Raw genomic sequence first — 21,814 nt, 5'->3', positions numbered from 1 at the left:
ACTTGTAGAAAAATAGAATTCTCCCCTTTCAAGGATGATTGTTATAGTGTGCTTCTTCTGAGAAAGTAGAATTATTATGTTAACCCCTGCAGCAGTCTTAATGCACATTGCATACGAGGTATTTAATGTGCACAGCTGGTGTGACCATTTAAAAAAATTAGGGAGAAAATAGCTTCTTGGTTTTCAATTTCCTCCCCAAAAGGAAAAAAAAAAAGGCACATTTTGTTCTGCTCTAATTAGTATGTGTGCCAGTACATGACTTCCAAAGCAGGCAGATGCTCTGAATGAAGTGTAATGTAGATTTTCATTAATCTTCTTTGGCACAAGACTTTTCTTCTGTTATGTGTATGCAGGAAGTAATGACTAGAGAAGATGAGCAATCACAGGCAGTTCTAACCAACTTAAGCTTGCTTTTGTAAAGGGGAAGATAGGGTCACAGAAGAGTATGGTTACCTCAGTGTACAACATCTCTCTGTTTCTGTTTTTTCAGTATAATGAAGGTTTGGGGATAATTCCTTTCTAATAATAACGCAAAAAAGATACGGCACCTCTAAAGAAATTAAGTATCAATATACTGAATAATGCATGTATTTCAAACAGCTACATGGCTGATTCAAAAGAAAACCACAGACACGTTTTCCTTACAGTAGGCAGAGAATTAAAAATTGTACTTCCTGAAACTGTATTGATTTCTGGTACAAAGGTAATAGAGGGGTTTCCCATCTTGCTAAAACTATCAATTAAAGCCTATCAATAAGTGGTTTTAGAATAAATTTGGAATTACTTTCATGGTTTTCTCACCTCATTTTAGAGACATTCTTGATTGTTTTAAATATGGCTTTAAAAAAAAAAAAAAAAAGAGTCTGCTTGGGGCAAAGACTGTGGATATTTCTTCTTATTAAGTAGCCTAGCTAGGTTATTCTACCAGTGAGTCAGATCCCATCTTTGATGCAAGTCCATGTGCTACAGAAAGAACTGAAGATGCTGCAGGCTCATTTGCCAACAGCAGAAAGTGCTGCTCTCTTGTTAAGAAAGGATTGACACAGGGAGTGAAAGTCAAATATAAACTACTCTTCAGAGATACTCTCTTAATTATGAAGACATAATGGATGATGTGAGTTTTTCCAATGTTGTTTCCTTGCATTCAGTACAATTTAATACAAAAATAAAATAAAATAAAAATAAAAATAAAAATAAAATAAAAAATCTGGTCCTTTTAGGGATCATTGCTATTATTACCTTTTGCTTTACTGCGGTCCCTTTCATGTCTTTTCTTCTTCTCCCAAGAGACAATTGCTGATTCCCTCTGCACTCCTTCTGTTCATTTGTGAGCTATGCCTCTTACACTTTCCTATGCTTATAAAAAAAGAGGTAGCAGATTACTGGTCCATACATTACAACTGAGAATTAACTCCTGAATGAGAGTAATGGGACAGGGAAATTCATACTTCCTCAGAGAGGCTGGCTTGGGCAAACACTCCTGCTCAGCTACTTGATTTCCACTTTCAGAAGAATATTTCTTCTAAGTATGAGGCCTAAAATGCAGCTTCTTCCACAAAGTCTCAACTTTGCCCTCAGTAAGAGGCAGACTCGTAAACATATTTTGCGGGTTAGCTCCAGGCTAAAGATGGGATGTTTGATGTCTATGTATAAGAAAGTTAAATAAAATAAATATATCTTCCTGCAATAACAAAGTCATTAATTACAAAAAAAAAAAAAAAACAAAAAATAGATTTCTATTTACAGTATAAGTGAAATCATGAAATTAAGAAGATTACAGAGTAATATGCAGTACAGAACATTGCTTTCAGGAAGAGCACAAGCCAAGAAAACCAATTGAAAAAGGTGTGCCATCATATAAGATAATATATACAAGACACAAAAATAAGTTCTAACATTTGAACGGAAAGAGATATTACTTTCTGACCTCTTTAAGAACAGATAAGCCCGTTAAGCAACAGTGCAGAGGTTTTCATGTGCCCTAACCAAGCATTAAAAAAAGAAAAATTGGATTTAATCTACTCTGTGTATTACCTATTCCAAAAGCCATGCAGAATAAAACAAGATTATTATTTTTTTCATAAAACAGCATGCATCTTAAATGGGGAATATTCTAGGAAACAGAAATGAAAACTAGGTATTATGGGTATTATGGTGGTGGGACCAGACTAGATGTTAGGTTCCCTGGAAATTGCACAGTTCAGAGATTTTACAGTGTACCTTCCATTTTCACTTTGCAGAGTAGAATCATTGCAACTTAGTTTTCAGGCATTAGATAATAAGCACAAGTACCTTGCTAAAGTCAGAGGGTCCCATTCTGTTCTTAGGCTTCACGCTTCTGCACAGGAACAACCCACCTATGGCAAAAAAAAAAAAATTGTCAGAGCAGCTCATGAACACTTTTGTCTAAATGTGCATTTCTTAACTATAAAAAACAGTGGAGAGATTCAGTTTTTGTTGTTTTTGTTTGTTTGCTTCTACATGAAATTGTAGAGACTGGGGATTAACAAGCTGATATAGGGAAGAAAGCGGGCAAGCTGGCAGGCCTGGTATCTCATCTATTTCTATTTCCATTGCTCTAAAATCTTAAAAAGATGCTACCTCTCTCCATCAGTTTTGGTTGTACCCTTAAGAGAACAGAGCTCCACCAGCAGTGCGACTGCAGGAGGTGAAATATCACTTACTGCCCAGGCTGTGCAAACATGCTAGAACCTCTTGTGCTGAACATTTCGGTGTGCTGGACTCTTCCTCTAATTTACCATGACCTTTGTCATGATACCCGTCTACTTTAAGAATTTAAATCCTTGGTTTGATTTAAAAAAAAAAATAATAAAGTATTCACAAGTTAAAACAAAGCTATCATTTCTCTTGTTCATTCAAACAGTAAAAATTATCACATTGCACCTTGAGCTCTTTTGCAGCTGTGTTATTGTATTAATTACTGTAAATCTGGCCTTGTTTGCAACAGGACACCATGGCAGAGCAGATGACGGTTTTGATCTCTGCCCTTAAATGTTTTGTTAAGGGGCTCCTATGGCTTTCTTTATATTTTTTTCCCAGTATGCATCATTATGTTAATCTATCAGTGGTTCATTTTCAGGCATGTATCTACATCTATTCACCTATGCATATAAATCTGCCAGTTCCACGAACACAAAGTTAACATTACATTTAGACCCATAAATCAACAAGAACTCACCTGACTCTATCCAAATGAACTGACTACTCAAGCTCAGACAATTTATGTAATAGTTGAAGACAAAAAAAGAACCCTCCACAGAAAGAGCTCATGACTTTCCTGTAAGCCCTTTCACTGGCATCAGTAAATCTACTCAAAAAAACATGGTGAGACCCATTTCATAATTCAGGTATTGGAAAAACACTGGCTAACGGCAGTAGATCCATGAATGTGCACTTTAGCTTTAAAGCTATTTATAGAAACTATTGATTCAATAGATTATGCTGAAACAGAATACACTGAGGCTGGATTTCCTGTATATGTATCTTACCACACCAAGCATGATCTAAGAAATTAATGAAAGCAACAACAAATGATTTGGTTAAGTTAGACCTTTGAGCCTTCTATGCTGCTATATTTCATAAACAAATATGAAAGTGGATGGACACAAGCTACCATACATCGAAGAGGAAGAAGTTATAAAGGAATATTCTTGCTCTTAAGGCTGACACAGTGCAGAGTATTTCTCTAGCTCAGATAAACAACAATTCTTCAGCTGCAAAGAAAAAAAAATATATATATATATCTCCATCCTACAAATAACCTTTGTTTCATAAAAAGTAATTTATAAGAAACCTTACTGAGTCATGAGAGAGTTCTACATGAGTTAAAAGCTAAGGGAAGCTAAACCAAGAGAGAAGGAGGGAGGTGGGCAGGCAGGAAGCAAGAGATACTTGAAAGCAGACCAGCACTTGGACAGCCTCCCTCTTGCAGGAATATTTTGAATGATTCCAGTTGTCATTACCTTAAGGAAGTTTTCACTTTGATAACATAAATATTAAATGTTTTAAGGATGAAAGTGGCAAAGGATCTGGCTTGAGTTGTTTTTTTTTTCCTTCCACACAAAAGCAGCAGTCATTAAATAGACTGCTCACGGGCTACAAATAGATAAGTAAACCTGCCACGCCGTGACCTTAGAAATGACTAACTGCGGATTTCATTCATGTAACGCCAAACTGAGCTGTTACAACAGCAGCTTTGACCTTTTGTGACTTCAAATATTTTGGCTATGAAGCCTCTTTAGGGTGCTTCACATAAAAATGTTGTTAATGTACCAAGAAAAAGATCCACTAAGCAAACAATTACAATTAACCAACCAAACATACGAAAGCATGACCTAGACATGCCATATATGCATTTATCTGTATTTAAAATTCCATTAGGGAAAATTCTTTTAAAGGTTCGACACTAGCTTCAATTTTAATGTGGTATTTAGGCTATGCAACAACGCTCTGCAAATAGTGGAACAACATAATATGTTATAAGGGGAATAACATCAATAAGGGGAACAACATCAGAACAACGCACAGTTCAGTTCTAATAAATCTCCCCTGAAGAGCTCAGTATTTCAGTATCTCGGGCCTTTTTGGAGATGAGTGTGAGATTTAGCACTTGTATGTGATCTGAATATTATTTTCCACCAGAAAGCTGAGGAAAGAATTGAGGTATTTCAAAATGAAGCAGGGACAGAACCTAAAATAAACAGACGAAAGAGCTCTCTGGAGGAGGAGAATCCCATGCACCCCATTCACTGAGCTTCTCTCACCGCCTCATGCAACCTCAGCCCCTTTCTTCGGGGCTAAGCTGATATCACAGCTCTGCTGTGAGACGAGAGTTACTGAGGAGAGCTGTTCCCATAAAAAATAAAGCAGAGTGCAGAAAGCAGAGTGCAGCAAAACAAATGAAGCTCCCAGCATCACGATTCAGGGTAGGGCAAGTGGGTGGAAGAAGCTTGGAAGGGAATCCTGGTCCCATGGAGGGGAAGTGCAGACAGGACAGGGAAAGTGCCTTAAACAGAACTCGGGCAGGATCAGCTACCACAGGCTAAACCCACCTTCCCTGAAGAACAGCACCACCTCAAAAGCTGATTCTGTTGCCCTTAGTGGCTGAGGGGACTGCGGGGCAGAAGTTAGCCCAGCCAAGATGAGAGGTGTTCCCCAGAGCATCCCAGGCACCGGTGAGGTGGGAAGTGGGGACTGGAGCTGGGGTCGGAACAGTCCAAGAAGAGTTAAAAAGGATTCCCGGGGCTGCCCATCACCACCTGAGTTTCATTTCCCTTGAGACAAGCCAAGGCAAATTTGTGCCTGGCAGAAGAAGGGTCGTAACTCAAACACAGCAACAGCGGAGATAAGAAAGCTCTCCCACCAGAAATCTGAGCACAGGAGTTAAAGAAACAGAGGAGTACGAAATCATACACATCTCACAGATTTGCAGCCTTGCTCCTGGAGCCAGACCAACCGGTAGGAACCCACCAACTGCAACAGCATCATGATTTTGCAAACACTAAAAATGAACAGAAATTTGTGCTGTGAAGGTGTAAAGAAAATGCAAAATGACATTTTTTTATAACTCGGAGGTAATAAAGTTACCGTTCAAGCACACAGAATGATAATTTATCAAAGCCCTGGCCCCAGCTGGAGAATTCATGACTTCTGGAATACAAACAGTAAAACCCTTAATGAGACAAGCACCGCAGATAAAAATGCTGCTTCAAAAATACCCTAAGCATCCACAGTTACCCACTTAGTTATCTGGCAGGAATGTGAGCACATTTCCCCATTCAGCTCTACAGAGGAAAAATAAATATTTAACGTTATGTAAACTCAGTCACTGACTGATCATTAAACATTACCCGAAAGAAACAGGAATATCTTATAATAAACTCACCCATATTTTTTCTGTCCTTCTCCACATCTTTGTGAAGATTTAAGAGCAAAAGTCAGATTTAAATTAAGAGCTGCACGTTTTCACAAAATAGCTTTGTGTGTTTATTGGCTACACCAGAGTATTGCAAATAACTATGCCTAAAATATAGTTTATGTGTGAGGAAAATGCACGTGATGCTGAACATCCCTACATTTCCTGCAGGGTTTATTTGGGAGCTAGGGAAAAACATTCTTTGCTTCTCTCTGAAGTGCAGCTTTGCTTCTCAGAGGGAAAGGACCATTTCACTTTTACCACCCTTGCCCTACACCTAAGCAAGGAGACACCATGAAGCAGTGGTAGGTCATGAAATGTGGGGTCAGGTCACGCACTGCTGGGCAGCTCTGCCTTTGCCCATCCAACAACCACTGCATACAACTGGGTCACTAAAAATGGGTGGCTGCCCTGCCCCTTCCCCACCAGCTGTCAGCATGGCAGCCTTTGGTGAGTTCACAGCAATGACAAGCTGCTCTATTTCTCATTAAATGTCCCCACAGCTTTTCAAATTGTTGATCTGTGTCAGCTCTGCTCCTCAGGAAGGCAGTCGGTGTATCATTAGTGGCTGGCTGCTGCAGAAAAACAGGACTGGAACACCCCTTCAGCATGTACACCACTTAAAGTGCTGAAGTATTCAGGACACCAGCTTCTCACTTCAAGAATAAAAAACATTCCAGGTGAAACAACAGGAAGCACAAAGAAATGATACCAGAAGGTCACCACATACCCCCGGAATCGGCTCCTACAGCCACGGGCTGCACTCGCTGAGCCCCACCACTCACCTCCAGAGCCTTCCTCCCGCCAACTTTGCAGGACTAGGCTTGCATGCATGCTCTCTGCCAGCAGATCCTGTCATACTGAAATCAAAAGGAACAAAACTGTGTGGAGGTGAAATTAAAATAGAGGTTGTTCTAGTCCTACTTCAGTATGGTAAGTCAGAGCGACCATCCGCTTCTCTGAACCGGCCGTGCCACTGCTCCTCTCATTGCAACAGCTAGCGTAACCTCCTCACAACCCCAGAGGAATTTGCTACTTAAGGCGTTTTTTGTTTCATGCATAGCATCCAGAGCTTTTGATTAATCATATGGTGATTAATTAGCTGCACTCTTTATGGTCTGATTTCAGCAATCAGCTCCCCAGAGCAGCACGTTCCCAGGTTCTGACGGTGGCCAGTTACCTGTCAGTAGATGCAGGTGTGGCATCTTCCCGTGTACTTTCCTCAGAGGGTTGGATTATGGCCTTCCAGCGCTTCCACAAAAGCCGTAGAAGTTAGCCTGTTAACACATCAACACTCTGCAGTCAGCACCACGCAAAAAGACATGTTTTAAACATGTATTAAAATTTACATTTACTTTCCACAAATGTTATTGAATCAAGAGGTTGAACCAACAACGTTTGTTACCAGATAATAAATATGCGTGGCTTACCTGGCCAGGCAATGCATTTTGAAAGCAAAGCTGCCTTATATACAAACATTTATTTTAGTTAATAATTTAGAACATACACCTTTCTCCTATACAAAGCTCATATTTTATAGCAGGGACTTGTTTGAGCGAAGACAATAACAAATACGCATAACTAAGATGTACTAAGGCAGAGAAGGTGGTACCGTGTTGAGGTAGGGAGCCTATTCCAGCGCAATGGGAACTCTGTTTTACAGGTTTCTGAAATTTGTTCTAACCCTAAATATTCTTTCTTTCTGACCAGCATGCATTTAAATATGCACAAATACATTTCTATACTCTTACCTGGTTTGGAGGCTTAGGGGGTGGGAAAGCACAGCATCTCTTCACGCGTTAGTTCCTAGTCATGAGTTACAGTTTTTGTGAATTAGCTGTTGGAAGTAGCTCCAGAGGGAAGCAACTGTTCTTTCCTTAGTATTTAAAAACAAAACCATAGAACCTAAAATGGAGGTTAGCAAGGATATTCCTATTAAAGCTATTCCTATTAAAGCGAGGCAATTCCTATATATTGCCTAGCTGAAATTTTATAGAATCAATGCTTTTTATTACTTTCATGCTATTTTCCTGATTTAGGATTGCAGAACTAGAGACCCTGTATCTTCCGTAAGTTTTAGGGGGGGTTATTTTACTTGTATGTACAGCATCCAGGACTCTTACACAGAGACGCTTCCTCAATCTATGCCTGTTCACTTGGTGCCGTTTCCTGAAGATTTGATGTAGTATTTGAGAGGAGACATTGCCAGGGTAATTTTAGAAGTTTCCCTGGTAACCGCTGCTGACATCTCTAACTCAAAATTTAAGACTACAGCTCTCTGTATCACCCTTAAACGGCAAACTGCCTTCTATCAGTTGGGCTAAGGAACCTCACAAATGAGAATTCAGCTTCCTGGGCTGCTCAGAGAGTTAAGGTGCCTGCCCACAGAAATTTCTTTCTCTTAAAGAAAGCTCCCCCCACCATCCCCCATCTGCAAGAAGGGAACAGGTAGAGACAAAACTCTCGGGAAGCGGTTCAAAGAAAGAAAAGTGAGACTGGAAAGTGGTAGGTGCTGGAGAGACTGCAGCTAAGAGACACAAGGAAAGGAGAGAAGCTTTCAGAAGCTACAGCATTTAGAAGGCAACAGGAACCCCTGGAAAAAGTAAGTTGGCAAGAAAGAAACCAAGAAGAGGTCAGGGGACAACAGTATTTCTAGCTCTGTTTTAAATCTTTAATTGCTCTTTCAGTATGTTTTTGGGAGAATGCTCATCTCTCTCTCCATGTCTGGAAGGAAAAAAAAGTGAAGAGAGGGTCACCATGAGGTGGTATTAGTGGTCCCCTACGTCTCCCAACGCTTTATCTCTGGTCAATCCTGTCTGCAAAAAGCACGAATAGTTCAATCCTTCCTGTTGATGACTCAGGTCTAAACTAGACAGAAAAATCTATCTCCTTTATTCAAGCAACATCACAGCCCAGTAGTGCATCACAGACACCCAGCAATCCTTCTCAGCTAAAACAGAGTTCAGCATTTCCCACTCACAAACCCTTCCCACTGGTTCCTCCCGTCTTCCCTGTGCCCTCCACCATGTCCCTGCTAGCTGGTTGCCTTCTTGTTTGTTCTTACAGACAAGGCCACATCTGTCTGTTGCCCACGACTCTGTGAGTACTGTCCTCAAGAAACAGCCCTCCCATACCCATCTAAATCCTGCAGTCCCTTTCCATGACCTTCCTGCTGTGAGCTTTTCCCACTCCTATTTACCCCAAAGGCTCACCCTATTCTGATGCCCAACTACCGCCCAGTGGTGCTGGGACACCGTGAGCTCTGTGGAGCAGGGACCTCGCTCTTGGTCTGAGCTCACTCAGCACCAAGTGCTTTGGGATCCTGGTGCACAGCAGGCTCTCACCCACACAGCGATCACAGGTAATGTGAGACAGAAAGTGAAGAATGGATACTGAGACAGTAATAAAGAACCAGGGGAGAAAAAAAATCACTTTTGAAATGTTGCCTTGTCTTCATTTTCTTATTTTCCCACATATATGATTGCACCCTCCAAGACATCTCTGAGAATGGATTTTCCTCTCCAACATACATTATTACTACTTTTACTTTAACTCTTCAAGGACTGCAGTGCTGTGCATCAGCACACAGTGCTTAAGGCACGATCAGGTGTCGGGACATTTCCTAGGCACTGCGACCAGTGCAACTCCACCGCCTTCCTCCCATCTTTTGGCCCTTTGGGAGTCGAGTTCCAGCTTCCTCAACACAGATTCTCATTCTCTCTCTCTCTCCCTCCCCCTTTGTGCAATGCCTTTTGTGCAATGCCTATCATAACTGAAGCTCTGTTTTTCTTTTTGAAGGCTACCAGAAAGGGAAAAGAAAAAAAAGGCAATAAATATTAACAACAATATAGCTAAGGACAGCATAATTTAAGAAAAGGCTGGAGAATACCTGCCAATTACCTCTATTGAACAGCAAAATCCATGGATTGTGGTGCTCATTAAGGTGAAAAGACACAGGCAAAGGGAAATCCAGCTGTTACGGCCCTTACAGCAACAACAACAAAAAAAACATAGTGCCAAGGAATGCCAGAGGGGAAAAACAACTGTGCATGGAAACCACAGAGCAGGGAGAAGGGGAGAGCTAGAGAGCTGTGAGCCGTTATAAACAGAAAGTGCTGAGTTAGGGAAAAAATACTGCTACAAGAGAGGTCGTGAGGAAACGTGCTCCGGGCTGGGGCCCTCCTGCAGACTTCGCAGCAGCAAGGGTGAGTGAGAATCCCTCACAGCACAGGTGAGCTGTAACTATTGCAGGGGAACAGGTAGGAAAGGGATTGTGATGGTCAATGGTTGGGATTTTCAGAAGTACTCAGAAAGCTTTTACCCTCGATGACTTGAAGTCCTCCATTGTCTTTACATCCCGGGTTACTGACAGCTTCACCCACACAGGAGGAACACAGGGGTGATTAGGTTTTCTTGGTGTACCTGCGCTCACCAACTCTCCTGAGAAGCAGCCGATGTCTTCACAGACAAACATTCCCCCTCTAAAATTTCCAAGCCATGTACCATAGCATCAACCCTTCAGCACTCCTTCAGAATCTTTAACACATTTTTTCTTAGATGACTCGAAGGGAAAATGTGCTTTCCACTATTATTACATTACTGTGCCTTCCTTCCATCAGCTCCTTTATTTTCTAACTGCTTTAACATGTTTGAGAACAAGCAGTGCATAGGAGTGCAACTCACACTTTAACAGACATTCATAAATTTAGATCTGAATTGCACTGCTGGTGCCATGCTGTGCAGCTGCTGTGAGGAAACGAGGCCAGGATAAGGTAGAAAAGGCAGAAAAGAAGAGCCTTTCTCTAACAGCACTGTCAGGTGCAATTGACAGGTCAGCATCTCCGCTTTCTGAGCATCTACGACGGAACAAGAAAAAAACCCTCAGCCTAGATATGTTCCAATATCAGTGTAAAAAAAAAATAAAAACAAATGAATGTTCTCTACCAGAAAATCTCATCCCATCATGTGAGCAGCATGTGGTATAACTGGGATGGAGCACAGGAGACTTACCCCAGTGACTGGTGTCACTGCAGAGTTGTGCTGTGCAGCTCCAAGAGACCTTCCCTGTAAATAACACAACCTCTTACTCTTCCTCCTCGCCCATCGGCACAATTCACTGCCTGCTAATCACAAGCTTTTCCTTACACTACAGATAAACGTAGAGTCATGCAGCATAAGCAGGCCAGCTCTCAGTGCTTACGAGCCATGCAAGCAGCTCGGCACAACACGAGGATACGAGCAGCAGCTAGGATTGCAGGCACGGGGTTTGAGGGCCCCTGAAGGCTCTTCCCCTGTTTCTGCAGCTGCAGGTTTCAGCCCATGCACCTGACAGCAGCGTGCACAGAGGCAAGAAGGTTTTCTCCTCCCTGCCTGGCGTCCAGCTCACCTTCCAGTAGGGGCAGCAGGCTGGGTACACACACGAGCAGAGCATGGAGCATCCCCGCCGTGCCCCCCGCACAGCTCGGCATCGTCACGCCTCGCAGTCTGGCCTTGCTTCCAGCTTGCACGGTGAACACGATGCCTGAACTTTTCCATCCCGCAACCTACTCCTTATCCCACATCCACCAGCAGCTACACCACGGAATCCACAAGCAAAAACCCCTTAATGTCATGGTGTACTGAGAAACCCAAAATCAAAGTGGGGCTTTACTGTGCACATGAGGAAGGAGTTTTTGCCTTGAATCACTACAGACTAAAGGGGAGGGCACAGAAACAGGCTGCTGAGATGGGGTTACACAGGGCAGTACATCACTGCCGAGCCTTATTACTAGGACCCTCCACTGCCCATCTGCCAGCCACCTCCTAACGCATTTCTTCCCAGGGAAAATCTGCTGACGCCGTACCACCTCACTGGGTGACATCCTTACTTAGCATTTGCAAACTCTGTTCATATTCCCAAGGAAGAGGTGTGATACACGTCACATTACAGAAGAACAGCTATTATGTCTGTACTCCTTCAAGACGACAGGCAAGGAGGAATTGCTCATGGAATAATTTCTTCACAAGTTCCTTCTTTAAAGGAAATAATACAAGACAGACTTAAGTTTCATCTGCACTTGGACCACAGAAATATTAAAGGATATTTAGCCGAAACATTTTAAAGAATGCCAGAGCCCTTCCATTTAAGCTTTACCTCTAATGAAAACAAGACAGAGGGCAGGGTTCACTGCATCAGAAGAATTCTTGTTAAAGTGCAAAATCCTTCTCAGAAATGGAGCTTCAGAAAGCAATGTGCTTTGAAATAACATCCTCAATTATGCTTTACAGTTCTAAGTTAAACAGGATTGCAGATAACATGTACTTCCAACCAGCAAAGCCTAAGGATAGGCTGATTTAAAGTAACTCCAACCACTAACCTGCAGAGATCCGACTGCTGCTGGAAAGACTTCCCTGGGGGCACTGGACTTTCTTTTTGAACTCATTTTGAACTAACACCAACAGGATAAATTTCCTGCATTCCTTCCTTATAACTACATATAAACACATGGGAGACAATTATAAGTTAAATTCAGTTTTTTTTTTTTTTTAAGCACACAATGCTGAACTATAAACTAGTCAGAAATATCTTAAACTACTTGTAAACAAGCAAACAAAAGTCTCTTCTCCTGTCCTAAGAAAACAGCATACATTTCCAATTAGCATGTGTATGTGAATCCTAAATTACATTGCAAGTAACGTTTCAGCTTGGTGACAAGAGCCAGAAGCCAAGTGGCTTGCTGCAAATCTCGGCTCAACAAAGTGAGCTGTCAAGCTTAGTTTCTGTTGGACCTCACACCCTTAAACATCACCCTAGAATTTATTTCCTGTCCTTGTGATATACCTATTTTGTTGTTGTTTTGGTTGGTTGGCTTATTTTATTTAAACTTGGAAACATGCAGAAGTAAAACTTACTGACTGCTGTGGATACTGCCATTGTCTGTGAAGGAACACTACTGTTCCATGTCAATGCTGTTCCACACCCACATGCCCAAATCTATTCTAAGTGAACTAAATGCCTCAACAATTGCTTTAAAGCGAAGCTTGACACCCTTGTGACCAGGAGTCAACAGTCCTGAGGCTAGAGTTTGCTTCTTAAATTAAAGCATAATAATATCTTCATTTCCATGGCTCGCCCTTTATGACACGTACCTGGGCAAACAGACGAGAAAGAAGATGAGCTGCAGAGCATTAAGTAATACTCAGAAGAGCCCGTATATGATGCATGCTTATGACACTGACAGTTCTTCAATTAAACATCACAGTTTTGACCCGGAGAACTTGTGAGAGCTTGCAGTTTCTCATTTCATTCTGACTTCAGCCTGCAACAGATTGCACAGATGTGCAAGTTTGATCAACCAAAGCCAGATAACTTCTAATATGATAGATTTTTAAAGCAAAAAAATAAATCTTCCCCTCTCCTCACACATTTTTTTTTTGTGTGTACCCTTATGCCTAGCACATCTTGTGCCCTTTGATAAGATGCATCCTTCCCGCAGAGTTAATTTTGATCACCTACGCTCAGCCAGCTGCGTGGCAGCTTTCAAGCTTTGCTCCATCAGCCTGTAACCTTGACAGACCTGCCAACACACTGACCATCCCGGCGTGACAGAAACATGAAACTCGAATTAAGCACTTGTGACTCAACAGGACCCCGGTTGGGAACAACGCCTTCGCTGGTAGTAGAGCCACAGATCAGCAGTTCGCGGAGCCAAATGACCAGAGTATTCAGCAGCACGCCTACAAATCCTCCTCTCTCAACCCACATTAACCCACGCTTTGGAAAAGCTCCCTGCTAACCCTGGGAGGTTACCGACGGGTTTATTTCTCCAAGCAAAGGTTTCAAAAGACAAATATTTTTTTCCTCTTTCAAATCATTCTTTGATATTCACTTTCTTGTGAAGGCTTTCCATATTCATCAAAATAACGAAAACAGCTGCGCTTGGTTTGAGCTCCCTTATTTACCTTTCAGATCATCAGGTCTGATGCTTCTGCTGCAGTCGGTACAGAGCACACATTTTGGAGGCAAGAACCGAGTCTCTGCAGTCATGCACCACGACACACATTTTAGGTTCAGTAACTCCTCTCTCAGTTGATCAGAGGCCGATAGATTGACTCGCATAGAAATAGTATTATAATGTATTTAAAACAGATTCTAACACAGAGAAATCAGGCTAATTCGAAGAGGTACTCTCCCTGGGTCAAGTAAATCTCCAGCATGGAAGAGGAAGCACGCTGTTTGGCTTATGTATAATTAAAGAGTTACTGGCTTGACCTTATTTTAAAGTGAACACCGGAAAAACATTTTCCTCTCTGAAGAATGAAACACACTACCTTGAAAGCTGAAGATTTCATTCCCCCAGTCACCCTCTTCCTTAAAACAGCCACGGCATCCTCAGCAATTACTCCATGTGCCATCACAGGGAGCCCTGAGGGTACTCCCAGTCCCTCTTCTTGGTGCTGAGGTCTTGGTAAGCGCACTGCAAGAAGTGCAAGAGTAAACTTGAGTTTCAACTTTGCTGGTTACCTATCGCATTTTATCTACACATTTATAAATACTTAGCCAGAAACTAAGCAAATGATCATGTAAATAAATGTACCAATTGAGCTTCCTAAAACGTGCAACTGGACTTGACCTGGTACCAATAAAACCACTTTCCTGGCATTTCTGTAACATTTTTGAGAAAGAACACAGCTAAGTACTATAAAAACTCCTCAGAAAGCCAAAGCACTTTTTTTCCAGCCTTGTACCACACCAGTGTTTTCAGACACTAGCCATTTTTCTTGATTTACCAAGAACTCCCAGTTGTTTCTCCCACTCAACAATTAGCTGCTTGCTCCTGGCCAATTTTTTCCTTCCTCAGGACTGCAGTCAGCAGCATCCCTAGGCTGCGAGTTTGCTTCGTAGCCTTGGGCCAGTTATGAAAGCAGCAGATTGTTGCAGGGAGAGATAAATGATACCAAGGAGCAGAAGGGCTCGGGGAAGGCTTTCCAAATTCGAAGAAAAATAAGCATGCACACATGCTCCAGAAGCGACGAGAGAAGGGCTGTGCATTTCCTACACGGGGCGATGAGGAAGGCACGCCGGGAGACAGGCAGCCCTGGAATGCCCTCTCCCTGGGCCAGCTTCATCTTACGTGGGAACATCCACAAAGCAGAGAGTCTGTGCCTGTAACAAAACAGATGCTGTCATGCATTCCCTCTTATATTTTTCCAAAGCAAACAAGCTCAGAAAACCAGAAGGGAGAGCCAGAGGAGCTCTCTGAACCACATCTTGTGTGGATACCAGTCATGGAAAACTGCGGAAATTTCAAGAAGTGATGGAAGGGCTCAAAATACAGGCCTTGCAATCCGAGAGCAGAACTGATAGAGTGAGCTCCTTCAGCAAAGGAGAGGTTTTCTTTTGCCACAGAAAAATGGTGGGAGTTTTCCTCCTGTGATCCAATGGCAGGACACTCCTCCAAAAGGCGCACCTCCTCGGAAAGGCCGCCTGGGTTGGGGTCTCCTGGATCAGATGGCACATGCATGGGAAAGGCTGTTCTGCTGCCCTGCTGTCTTCCTCTGCGGTCATAAAACGTGCCCCGTCTCCAGGTGCATTTCACCTCCTCAAAACATATGAAAGTGCTGCCTCCCCTGTGCTGTGATGGTTTATTTTGGGTGATTTCTGTACAATTTTTGGATGACCAACCTGGACTCAATAATAGGAAGTGGGGGAGAGCGGGGACGAGTACTCTGTATTTCCCCTGATATAAAGGAATGGCTACAGACCAGCCAGGCTGTATGAACGTGCTCTTCTTTCCAGTAATGACCAACATCTGCAACATAGCAGAAAACTGACAAAATTGATGCAGGGACACTGTACAGTTCAACAGAAGTTGCATGTTCCTAGCTCTAAAAACAAATCCCCAACACTCAACGAATACGTTTACCCATTCTGCACAGATTTTAATAGCACTCTCTAGAGAAATAATACATTTCCTAGATAAACACAATTTTACAAGATAACACTAATTCTATTCTGACATTTTTTTGCGTTTTTAAGTAGAAAATAGAACTGCTACATATTCATTAGACACAGAACAACTCTAAGTGATGTGCAACACCATTTACTCTTTTTTTCCCCCTATAAAAACTATTTTCCAATCCATCAGTTTGCATTACTCAATAAAAAAAACAAAACAAACTGAATAGGTGAAAATGAAATACATAAGGCCTTAATTCAGTGAGTAATAATTTACATAATTTACTACAACAAGGCAGGAGTCCTCTTACCGAGGTCAAGAGAAATAAAGCCATGGTTTAAGTTAGCTATTTTCCTTATATACCTTGCTGCCATTTTCCACTGACTCTCGCCTGGGGGGAGTACTACTGGAACATCGCTGTCCCGTAGACCACTCCCTTTGCTGGTGGTTAGCTGAGCAACACCATGAGATGTTTGGTCTTCTGCTTGGGTAGCCTCTGGTAAAGGTGCAGAACGCTGTGCTAGGAACTCATGGCTAGTACACACAAAATTCAAGTCAGCAGTCACTCTGTGTATGAGCAGCAGCAGCAGCTTGGTGAAACGAATCACCAAGGAATGCCCTTTGTCAAATTAGAGTTTAAAACTAAGAAGAAACTGTACACGAAGCAACACAGCACAGCAGCAGCTAGGTTTAATGAATTCCGGATAGCATTCTACTGAAAGAGCAATCTGCATAGCAAAGATTACAGAGCATTAATCCTATTTTCTATGTAAATTTAGTGTTTGTACACAATGTTCCATTTACGCCGTGAATGCATATTACGTACCTGCAGAACACGAAATGATTTTGTTGACCCCTAGGAAAGCTAGCGGAAGCAAGTGACTTGATGTTGATATACCACTCACGGAAGAATCAGCTATGCTAAGGATTTATTGCAATTCAAAATAAACCAAACAAAAATAGTGAAATGTTACTGCCTTTTGAAGGGCGTCGTAGGAGACTATCTTTTCAACTACTGAAATGAAAATAAAGGTTTTTTTCTCACATCAGGATACAGTAACAGCCTCTATTATGCATTTCTACATAAAAGCTTCTTAAGCCTCAAAATGATTTATTTAAGCTAATTATTTTATGTGCTTAAAGAAACAGAAAAGCTAGTAAAAATTGCATCCTTTCTCTTTACCTTTCCTGCTTTACAATACTTAATGTATTTCCTTACATTATTACCTAAAATGAGCTCATTGGTTTCAAAATGTACCAACTGAAACGTGTATTTACCTCCTGCCATTCCTCTTCTAGACCCCCCCCCCCTTTTTGAACTACAAAACCATGTTCTGAAGCCACTAAAAGTAGTCTGACATCTGTGAAATGATGTATTTTGTTTTTAATGCATGCACTCAGCTGCAGATCCGACTTCGAAGTACTTAATTCTGAAATATCAGAAATAATCCTATGCCCACAGAAAAAGCACTGAAGTATGCAGGATTGTGTCTTACGAAAAGGGCAGTGCTAGGAATGGGTCAGATAAACCTCATTCTTTTCAGTTCTACTCTGTTACCAGTTTTCTTGTCCCCCCAGAAGCTACTTCTTGCTGCACATTTTCCCAATGCTCTCTTGTACCTGGAAAAGAATTCAAAAGAGTTTTATGGTGAACTGTCTCGAACAGCAGGCGAGTTAATGGCATGCAAAGCAGAAAGGCCAAGCACAGAGCTGTAGCCTAAAATGAATAAATCTGGTAAGAGGAAGGCTATTTTGTAGGCTGGAGAGACATTTGTGTGTTTATACTACAAATTCTATTGCCTCCTTTCTTCTCCCACTCACATTCAGTTACCAGCTTCTGGGACGAACCACGTATGCCCTTCTACAGCCCAGAGTGTGAGCACAGCATTGTTTCACTATCTACAACACACACGTGATATGGAAAAGTTAGGGAGAGGCAGCTCCTTTGACATGACCCCACTTCTTGGAGTGAGAGGTGAAGAGGGAGCAGGATTCAAGTCCAAGACATTCACACCCATAACAAAATCCTCAGGGGTTTCTCTTGCATCCACGTTAACAGTTGCTCTGAACTACTGCAGCATCTCTAACATTTCTTCAAAAAGAGAACTGGAAGAAAATAAGGCTTGCTTAGTGCAACACAGTCCTGTGTTTTCACTAAACATTTCTGATCTGAAAGCACCCGCCCCCACTTACCATCTTCTTGCTGTGCCCGCTGGACACCTGTATGAGCCTAGAAGCTCTCAGAGACAGCAAGCAAAGATGTGCGGTCTCATCACACAGCGTGGAGACATGAGCATTCAGATAACCCTGCTTGTCTGACATGCTCTTAAGTACTGGTGATTTACTTAATCAAGTCTCACAAAGAGGCGAATTAAACCCCTGGCTATTAGAAACAATGACTGGTTTTTAATAGGGGCAGCAACTTCGCCTACAGGCTGGCTGAACCCATTCACTGCCTACACGGCTTCCCTCTGGCTGCATGTTGTCACACACTCACACGTCCACGTGCACGCTCGCTGTGTTTCTCTAAGGGCTTTTTAATAAAATGAATGCTGTTGCCAAGCGATTCCTTGGCTCTGCCAAGCAAACCAAGAATGACCCCAGCCATTAAGTTCTTAGAGCCATTCATGCTCAGAATAGCAACTTGATCATTTATTACACTGAAAATATAAAATCATAAGGTATCCCAAAATTTTGGGAGTTATTCCAAGTTGTTTGACTTGATTTTCTTCTAATAAACATACAAATCAAAAGCAGAACTGCAGGGTAAGATGCTAAATGCTTAGTTATTGATCAAGGCACTCCTAGAATATTTTGCTAATGGCTCAAGCTTGATGAATATAAAAAAAAAAGAACCTATTGATTTTACTTTAAAACATTTCAAAAGTGCTAAACATGCTGGCAGCAGAAACACATTACGAGATGCACAGAAAAACTACCGTTTAAAGAAGGAAGAAGGAGACCCAGCCAGGCAGAGGCATTATAAAGCGATAAGTTAGGAAGCCCTTGTCAATCTCATTGACCTAGCCCCAGCACTGGCAGCAGCACCAGGGCCAGAGGAAGGCAGCCTGCTGCTATGGGCTAGAGATCACGAGTGCAAATTCAGGATGAACAATGTTCAAGTCAGAAAGCAGGACATGGTTTTCTAATAGGACTTCCCCCATGAACAATGCTCATTAAAATGACACAAATCTTTACGTCCGTGTCACTGACATATTTTAAGTGGTCACAGAGACACGTGCGTTTTATGGCCAGAAGAGCATACAATTCCTATTAACTACCCTTTGTATCTAAACCACTCTCAGCTGGGCACTCGGTACTAACTTTTCTACTGGCCTCAGAAAAATTGCATGTGCACGTTTCCTCTCACTCCAGATAGCCCCTAATTTTGAGATATGAACGTCAGTAATCAAGATCCATGATTTACTTCTGAAAAAAACTTAAGTATTTCTGTGAATAAATCACAATTCTGAAGTCTGTTATCTCAGACACATGCATATTAGGAAGAAAAAAGAAGTTAAACTGAGAGATTATTTCCCTAGGTTCCCATGGGAACACAACACTTACTTCCAGATCTGGAAAGTTTCAAGACACTGGGTTATACACTCATTAAAACACACCAAAGAAAAGGTGTACCTTTTCTTTGGTACTCTTGTGTTTTTCAGTGGCTTCCTGGTTACTACTTACTGGGACTAATGACTTAAAGGGAAGAGAGCCATTAAAGCACAGGGTTTCCTAGGAAAGAGTACATACATGAGGTAGAGCACGTAGCAAAGACACTAGGAAGAAGCTGGCTTCTGTCTGAATTTTTAAAAAGATAGCTCAACTGGTCAGGGCTCCCACTTACCTGTGGTCACAAACCAGGCTCTTATTGCATCATTTGTTCACGGCTTTATGCACTCGTTACCTTCTAAGAACAGCTCTCTGATGTCTGCCATCATTTTTTACGCTATCCAGCCATTTACAGCTGCAACCAAGCATACTTCATACTCAACTTCTAAGTGAAATAGCTTCTGAAGTGCTGTACAACTTATCTGGAGAGAAGGTGTTCATTAATTTGAGATGCAGTTCATTAAAGAAAAAAAAGGTTGAGGTACAGCTGGTGAAATTCTCTCGCTTTTCCTACAGAGGAATAAAAGCAGTGAGGGAAATTTTATTTGTAGACTGAAAGTACCATCAATTTTTAATAACACTGTTTACACACCTCATGCAGATTCCTGAACATGTACAACCATGTTCCTTTTCTCTCTATGCTTTCCATACATGTTAGGACTTGCAGCCTAAATCAGGAGGTCTTATACGGAACAGCAAGAAAGCCATGGTGAGCATTAAACAAACTGCTGAGATCTGAAATGTGCTGGACACTTACAGCACTGTATACAAATGTATCCTGTTAGTACAAAGATTTCTCAATTGCACTAATTTTTAAAGAAACAAATCCCTGTAGATGGAAGAAGTAGACTAATAGGATAATATCTACTGGCTATTTGTAAAAGTTCAGAAGGATAAATACAGAAAACGAGAAGTTATTCAATCTAGAAGACCACAGGGATATGGACAATAAGAGAAGGTGTGTTTCAATCAAAGACTTGGATCATCCAACATAATAAGTACATGGGAAAATAAAGTTTTCTGCTTTACTTCATTTCTTTAGAAAATAATCTTTCTTCTCTGTTCCTATCCAAAGTACCAAAAAGTACTCCTAAAAGAAACTAAAATCTCCCACTGTTCTCTTACAACACTTTTCTTCCATCTCCTAAATCACAATTTCTCAAAACAGTTACTTCATCCAGTCTGCATTTCCCTTAAGTTTTTGTAAGAATATATATAAAAGAAGAAAATCGTCTGTTTGCTGAACAATAAAATACAAACTCTATCCTCCCACAAAAAAAGAGGGGGAGGGCTTCATTAATCTTGCATATACTTCAGTTTCTTATTTTATAAAAAACAAATAAAAAATACAGCCGTCTGGAAAGGCATCCTGCAGTAAGAAACTTCGGGATATTTATTTCTTTTCTGAAGCTGAAAGCAAAGTTGGAACTTGATCATTTCACATAATATCAGCACACAGAGCAAGCTGCTTTATGTAAGGTGCAGATAAAGACACAAAATGCAGGGTGTGGAGATTCTAACTGGGAACAAAATGCAACTTCTTTCCAACAATAGATGTAATTAGCTAGCAAGATAACTTACCATGAAAAGGAGCAAGGCAATTAACACGGAGTCATTAAATCAAATTTTCATGTCTTTGTAAAAGATACACCCAACAAGATCTAACCACAGCCTGTTGGCTTCACAGCATTGAGTCACTCAGAGTAAGAGAATCGAGTCTCTGTACTCCAGAACTACAAACTGGAGGCGTAGGAGTGGTACAAAGCCACAGCAGCCCACCTGTCCAGCAGCAGCGTAGAACAGCAGCCAGTCCATTCCTCTTTGATGGCATTCCAGTGACACTTTCGAATGCAGGGCTTTCTCTCAGATATTACTCACATCTTTAAACTATTCCTCTTGTTCCACGTTATGACAAGAGGGAAGTAGACTGCTACTAACTTGTTGACTGGGGACACATATGGTAGTCCTCCTAGTCCATTACACAGAGGGAAACCACTAGGGTGCTTTTTAGCACTCTCAAACACCACTGTCTTTTACCCATTTTGGAAACCTCAAGGGAAGCAGTGGTGAGAAATAATCAGTGCAATCAGATTCTGTTGAACAAATGAACTGCGGAACAGGCCCTCACTGCCCCACAGAGCTAAAATGGTTTCAACAAAGATGGTTGGGGTGGTGGGTCCCACTGTTGCCCACCCAGCTTCTGGTCTGCAGCAAACCAGTCAGACCCCAGAAGCACTGCAGCACCTGATCCACAGGAGACAGCTCAAGCAATACAAGCAACACACAGTAGAAGTAAATTCCACAAGCCCGACGAGGACATAACAGGTAG

This window comes from Anser brachyrhynchus, assembly GCF_964034855.1.
Source record: "Anser brachyrhynchus genome assembly, chromosome: 6".
Lineage (NCBI taxonomy): Eukaryota > Metazoa > Chordata > Aves > Anseriformes > Anatidae > Anser > Anser brachyrhynchus.
The sequence above is the reverse complement of the archived record's forward strand: the minus strand, read 5'-3'. Positions refer to the sequence as shown.